At 32.5% G+C, this 7,372-nt stretch overlaps 1 long non-coding RNA gene across 1 annotated transcript; it reads left to right on the top strand.

Moving 5' to 3' along the window:
* The first annotated feature begins 352 nt into the window (after positions 1-352).
* Positions 353-3,250, top strand: LOC149532010 (uncharacterized). Its single transcript, XR_016358982.1, has 2 exons — positions 353-1,963; positions 2,203-3,250. It is a non-coding gene; the product is annotated as an uncharacterized LOC149532010 (long non-coding RNA).
* Positions 3,251-7,372: the final 4,122 nt, after the last annotated feature.

Raw genomic sequence — 7,372 nt, 5'->3', positions numbered from 1 at the left:
GCTTTTAAGAAAGGTAGAGACCTAAAAGTATTTCACGTTGAATTTTGCATGTTTCATCATTATGACAGTAAATATAAACTAAACGAATTAAGGAGGAGTGATAAAGTTTTTATATTACAAAATGTTTTCATGCTCTCAAAGACGTCGATGACGGGTCGGCGTCAAATCAAAACTTCCGGATTCCCTTGGCGTGAAAAAGGAAGAAGAAAGTGGCAGCGGGACCCACGTCCCTGGTGACTTCACGGATCAGATTTTCTTATTCGTAGCGGTGGGACCCACATTGGGCATGCTGTCCCTCTCACCCATCCACGTCACTCTCTCCCTATTTAACACACAAGGGCCCCCGTGAACGGGCAATGAACTGCCCACCACGTCTCTGGTTCGACTCCCCTTTCCTCTCCCCACCATCGATCATTTATTTGGCCTTTTCTCTCTCTCCCTCTCAAATCTTTCTTTGCTCGATCGTCTTACAGTCTCGTCTTTTGGTCTCTCCTTCTCTGTTTCTCGGCCCAAAATGTTTGCTTGATAACCGGAGATCCTCGGCATTTCTCTTTGAGAGCGGGTTTCCGTAACAGAAATCAGGCTTTGCATCGACATTTAGGTGAGGGGTTCGAATCTTTTGGAATGCGTGTAGTAGGTTTACTAAGCCCTAGTATGTCGTATTGTTTTCTGGTGATCAGAAAACTGGAAAGCAATTTGATATTGTCCCCTTCTGCCTTGGTGTCTACTCTGTCAGAGGCTCCCGGTTTTCGATTTGCTGGTGTTCTCTTTTGCAATTCCTAGGTTTACCAAACTACAGGATTCTTTTTTTTTTTCAAAGATTCTCTGCCAATTTTCAGATACTTGGCTCTTAAAGAGCAACAGCTTGTTACCATTCTACTTTAGTTTTTGCGGTTTTGAAGATTTGAACTTGAATCTCCACAGTCAAAACCCTATTATTTCACAAGCTGATCTGAACCTTTTGGCCAAGTAAGCAGTTTGTTCTTTAGTGATGTTTTACTGTGACTCCATCGATCTTTCTGCCCTAGATAGAAAAACCAGAGCTGAAATTATCTGATAACAAAATTCCTTTCATAAGCTACGGTTGGTGCTCATTATTTTGTGATTTTGGTCGATCGTTGCGTTCCGTAACCCCAAATAAAACCTACCCAGGTGTATCGTATGTTCTGGGTGGGCTCTGTGGTTTTCTGCTGTAATGATGCGCTCCTCTTTTGTTTCTCTTCAAGCAGCTGCATTCCAAGGTTGGTGGGTGACTCAAAACTTTTGTGGTTGGAGCTTCATGGAGATTCTCACCTCAAAGTCCAACAATTTAGGTAAGTAACAAGTCCATTTTAGTTTCAGGTTGTTTCAGTGGTTGCAATATGAGCGAAGTAGTTATTATGTTGGGCATAGGATCACCTGATCTCGATGATTGCTTTGTGTTCTGATCTAAGAATTTCTCTACATTCCTGTTGATATATGTTCAGCATGTGTTCTGTTGGGACTCATTAAATGATTCAATAGTTTGGTGTGAGATTTATAACTGGGATGTAAGTGGTTTTCTGAATAGATGTACCTTTTACAGAAACCGCCAGCTCAACTCCTATTAAGCCCACCTCAAACTAGTTAATTTTGTAGGACTGATCCCCTCATTATAGTTGACTCACAGTTGCAAGTTAAATGTAGTGTAGAAATAATCTCTCAGGAGAAGCCTCGCAGTAACAAAATAAATGTACTGTAAGAACAAACTCTCATGAGAAGCCTCACAGTAACAAAATAAATGCACTGTGGGAATAATCTCTGAGAAAGTCTTTAACTATCTAGTTCAGGTATCTGGGTTCTTGTGGGTTATGGTTAGGGGTAATGGACTTCAATGTATAATCCCTAAGTTGTTGAAGTTTGAGGTGAGAATCTTGATGATGCTGCAAAAATAAGTTGCGGACAAGATGAACTGGGAGCTCCCTATGCTGGTCAAGCTAAGAAGGTGAGCATTCAATCCTTCTGTTGCATTTTTTCTTGTTGTCTTGTGCATTTTTTATTATTGCAAATGCAAAGCTAGTCTCACACAATTGATGTTAAAGATAAATTAGCTTGGAGAGAGAGTATTGTGGAATCAGTTGAAATAGATATAGTAGATTGTTCAATATTTTTGGAGTAGCTATAAACTTCAAATCTTCGCCATCATTCTTCATCTTGTGTTTTTTTGTACCACGTTGATTTCAGTAATCTGACACATACCAGCACAGTCAATCATTTGGAGTTCCATATATATTTATAATAAAGGCAGCATCTTCACATTTTAGCAAAGCACCATCTTTCAAAGGAGATAAAAACAAGGTGAACTAACTTATTTACAGTTTAAACTGAGAAGAAAAAGCTTATCCTCCTTTTAAGTGAGAATTATGCATTGTTATACTCAATCATCATTGCATTTGCAGTGGGCTTAGAAAATATTGTACTGATTTAAAGGAATGCCCACCATGGTTTGGAATCTAAGCTCATAATTGCTGTGCTTCTTATTAACAGACACGATGTTATGCTAAGAAGGTGAGCATTCAATCCTTCTGTTGCATTTTTTCTGTTTGTTTGTAAAGAAGTTTTAATTGCTTGTCTTGTTCAGATTTTTGTTATTGCAAATGCAAAGCTAGTCTCACAGAATTGATGTTTAAGATTAATTGGGTTGGAGAAAAAGTACTTATTGTGGAAACAATTGAAATAGAGATTGTAGATTGTTCAATATTATTGGAGTAGCTTTATACTTCAAATCTTCGCCATTGGGCATTCATCATTCTTCACCTTGTGCTTTTTTGTACTACGCTGATTTTAGTAATCTGGTGCGTACCAGCACACTGGATCATTTCGAGTTCCATAGATATTTAGAACACAGGTAACATCTTCACATTTTACCTAAGCACCATCTTTCAAAGGAGAGAGAAAAGAACAACTAACTTGTTTACAGTTTGAGCTGAGGAGAAAAAGTTAATCTAGTGAGGATTATGTATTGCTAAAGTCAATCTCCATTGCATTTGCCGTGGGATTAGAAAATATTGTACTGATTTAAAGTAATGCTCCCCGTGACTGATTTAAAGTAATGTTCTCCATGATTTGGAAACTAAGAAGTTCATAACTGTTGTGCTTCTTATTAATAGTCACGATGGATTGATGTAAATTTCATTACCCAATGCTGGGAGATTCATTCATCTTAACTAATTATATAAGCTAAATGTAGAAATATATCAGAGGTACCAGTCGGTTCCACCATTTATGGACATTTGAGTGCAGTGATTGATGGTTATAAATATGTCCTATTTTTTATTTATTTCCGTACTCACATCTACGGCACTTATGCTTTCATTTAAACTATTCAGAAGGCAGTCTGATTCATAAAACCTGCAAGAATATTTCAACAAACTTTCAATATACTTTTCAGAATAAATCTGAATCTGAATTTGAAAGCGAACTCCAAATGCTGAATACACTTTGAGTTTAACGACTTTACATTTCTATGTTTCAATATATGATACTTTTATGTACAGTTAATAATTATATTTCGATCCTGTAATAATATAAGATGTGTCAAACAAGCTATACCAACTATTTCAACAAAAGTGTTTTACAATGTAGAATATTGAAATCACATATACGAAACCAAGGTTTATAACCAAAAGCCTAATCAATACAGCATGATTAAAAAAGAAGTTTATAATAGTAATTTAGTAATCAATATGACAATATTTAAAGAAATCGATTGAGCTAGTAACATCTATTGTCACTGTTGAAATAAATGTTCCAAAATACACATCTGTAGATGTGTTAGCATTTGTTATTAGTTAAGTTGAGTTTGTTGTCTTTAGTCCAGTTTGTTGTGAAAAATTGCAATTAGCTATCAAATATTTTAGCTACTTTGTAGGAAGACACTTAAGTCTTCTACCCTATTAAAATTATAATTTTTTTATGATAAATTATATTTTTTAATCTTGATCTGATCTAATTTCGATTATTTTTTGTTTGTTAATTCATTAAGAAAGCATATATAGATCATTTGGGGTTTGGAGTTTTGTGTGTGTGTGTGTGTGTGTACTTGCTACATTCTATAGGAAGTGTTAGTGACTTTTCATTTTGTGCTCTTATGTTATATTCATTTTGTATTGAACCATCCCTTTTACTAGTATTTCATTATGAAGGGAAGACGAGAAACCATATGCATAATGTGATTTAGTTGAAGAGGGTTTACACTTAGTGAATATGAGACAATAGGTTGAAAGCCTTGAGTTTACCTACTATATGTTTCAATTAACTTCAATTTTTCCATGTATGCTTTAATATTGTGACATGACTCTACTGAAATCACCTACAATGAAGCAACACAACACATTTGGTGATTTAGCTAACTAGTGCAAGAGTATTATGGGTTGTTTTAATTGCGACAATGTTATTGTTGTGCTCATTGACAAAATGATTAGGAGAAAACCATGATTATAATATACGTACTAGTTTATAATTAATATTGAGAAAATATCTAAAGAAAGTGATCAACTCTAATAAAATTTAATGTTATTGTTGAAATAAATGCTACAAATTATGCATGTGTAGACATGTCCATGTTATCATTTAAGCTTAGTTTGTTGTCTTTGGTTTAGTTTATTGTCAAACAACTAGAGTTAATCTATCAAATCTAATTTCTACATTTAAGGAGGACAATTGAGTCTTCTACACCCTTAAAATTGTAATTTGTTGATGAATACATTTTCTATTATCTTGTTTTGATTTGTTTTTTTATCAAGGGTTAAAACAACTTTTAAGGGGAGCCAAAACCCCATACAGTTTACAACAAATATAGTAGTAAAGCCCCAAAATGCATCAAAACTAGACAAATCCAACAACCTCATAGAAAAGATAGCAAACAAGACAATGCCCACATAGACCTAATGACTAGACCAAAAGAGACAGATAGATTAAAAAAATAGAAAAAGTGAAGACCCAATGTGCCCCAAGGGATTGAAAACCCTCATCTAGTAGAAATAAGGAAAACACTAGGATTTTCCTTATCTCCCTTTTTTTGGGAGCAAAGCATCATGTCAAAATGAGGAGAGTATTTCTTATTATGTTTTCCAATAACATGGATCTGCCCCTCAACTGATGAAACCACCTTCTGGGATTCTAAAATAAGCTTATTTGCCTCAACAGATCCAACAACCATGATAGAGCCAATAACTACAAAACCAACAAAAGATAAAATAATAGTTGTAGAACTAGCACTAGTAGAAAAACTAGTATGGAAAACCTCCTTGAGAATAGGTGAACCCATAGTAGTAGTAGGGGAATCATGGGACACATCCATAGATTGAAGACCAATAGTAAGTATAGGGTATCCATGAGAATAACTAGTACACCCTGCAATAATAGAATCAATGCCATTGCTTACAACAGTAGCATCCAAACCCTCCACATCACTACCTTCAGAAATACAAGGCGCTTCAATATTAAAAAAAATTGGACTTTCACAAGCCATGCACATTTTGGTTATTTACTTTGTGCTTTAGCTTTCAATCTTTTAGTGGATAATAACTATGTGGAGAAATGAACATTTTGAATGATATTTTCAGTGTCCCCAAGGCGATCTAAGAACAAGAGATGAAGGATTACCGCAATATAAATTTATAGAGTATCATTATGTTGATTGATTAAGGATTTCTTTGACTTGTTGAGTATTTTAAATTAGTTTAATTGGGTTTAAATATATAGTTTATCGCATAAATTTAAGGAAACATCAAGGGCATGCTTCTACTATAATAAATATATATTTCTATATTACTTATCATTTTCAATAGATTTCTAGAATCTAGAGAAGTTCCTTGGGTTTAAGCTTTGCTAACAATTTAATTTGTCTTTCTATTTTAGCATGTAAATGTATTAAAGGTACTAATGCCATTGTTGGAATGATTTATAGTAGGAAATATCATATATTTATTTGATTAAAAAAATGAACTTTCCTTGATAAATAATTTTAACAAAGGTTTGGTAATGATTTTGCAAGTTCTATGCTCAAATATTGAAAATAGTTTATTTATACTCAATTATTTCCAAAAATTAGGTTGAACAGCTTTACTAAAGGCTTTGTATTAGATTAATATATTTTTTAAGGGAAATTATATCAAAGCCTAGACCCTTCTAGCTTGAGTTGAATATCATGATAGGGGTCTTCAAATCCTTTTTGAGCAGTTTGCACTCTCCAAAATATCAAGATGGTTTGACGAATACTTTATAAATTGTGTAATAGTCCTCTTTTCCCGAATATGTAAAAATCAGGAACAAAGACTCCCAAAAATGAGAGGTTTTTAGAATATTTGTGGGACACCTTTTAGTAAATAGATTTGAAGTTCATTTTGATATATTTATTAATTTAAAAGGAGAAGGGAACATATCTATTGAAGAGATAAACAACTAAGAAAAAAAGAGATGAATTATTTGAGCTAATGAAAGAGAGAGAGACAATATCAACAAGGCTGCGAAGTAGCTTAGTTCCTACCAAACTAGTGGCAAAGTTGTTTAAAATTTGCTTGTAAGACAATTTTTTTTGGTTGTATGAGATGAGTTTTTGAAGTGTGATCATTTGTATATGGTTAATATCAAACTAATGCAACGTATTTATACCTAGATTATTAGATTTGAGTGAGATAAAGGACATGGTACTGAGAAAATGATTGTTTTAGAATTGCAACTTAAAATAATTATGTGCTAGAAAGGTTGAGCTAGATAAGGTTGCTTAATAAATATTAAAACATTTAAGTTTATGATTAAACATTTTGTATATATATATATATATATATATATTTGAAGTTATTTTGAAAATAGATATATTTATTTGTAACAATTTAATGATTTAAAAAAAAAAATGAAAATCTTTATATAAACATTAATTAATTTTGTTACTTACTTTAAAAAATAAAACATTATTAGAACTTATTAATCTATATAGAAATACTATTTATAAAAAAATAAAAAACTTATTAAAACTATATGAAAACTTATTAATTTAGAAAAAGAAATTGAACTATTTAAGTTGACATAAAAATGAATGAATAAAATAGAACAACAAAAAAATGTATAAGTGTAAAATTGTAAACATAAAAAAATTGGTATGGTTTACTATATAAAATACAAAAAATAATGTTCGTCCCTCCCAAAAAAGGGCTCTTATCAATTAAAATGTTTTAACCAATCAAATGTCACAAAAATTGTTTTTTAAACTATGTTTTGTTAAAAATGGGCAACTCTACTTTTACTTAAAAAATTCTATTAAGAATATTAAAAAATGCCTTATTTAATTGGTTAAAAATAAATTATTAATAACTAAAGTTTTTGTTGATGCTTATAGTTCTAGCCTACGACG

Source organism: Cupressus sempervirens, chromosome 11 (genome assembly GCF_028749045.1).
Source record: "Cupressus sempervirens isolate cs-2001-9-10 chromosome 11, ASM2874904v1, whole genome shotgun sequence".
NCBI lineage: Eukaryota > Viridiplantae > Streptophyta > Pinopsida > Cupressales > Cupressaceae > Cupressus > Cupressus sempervirens.
This window is presented reverse-complemented; position numbering and strand designations above follow the sequence as displayed.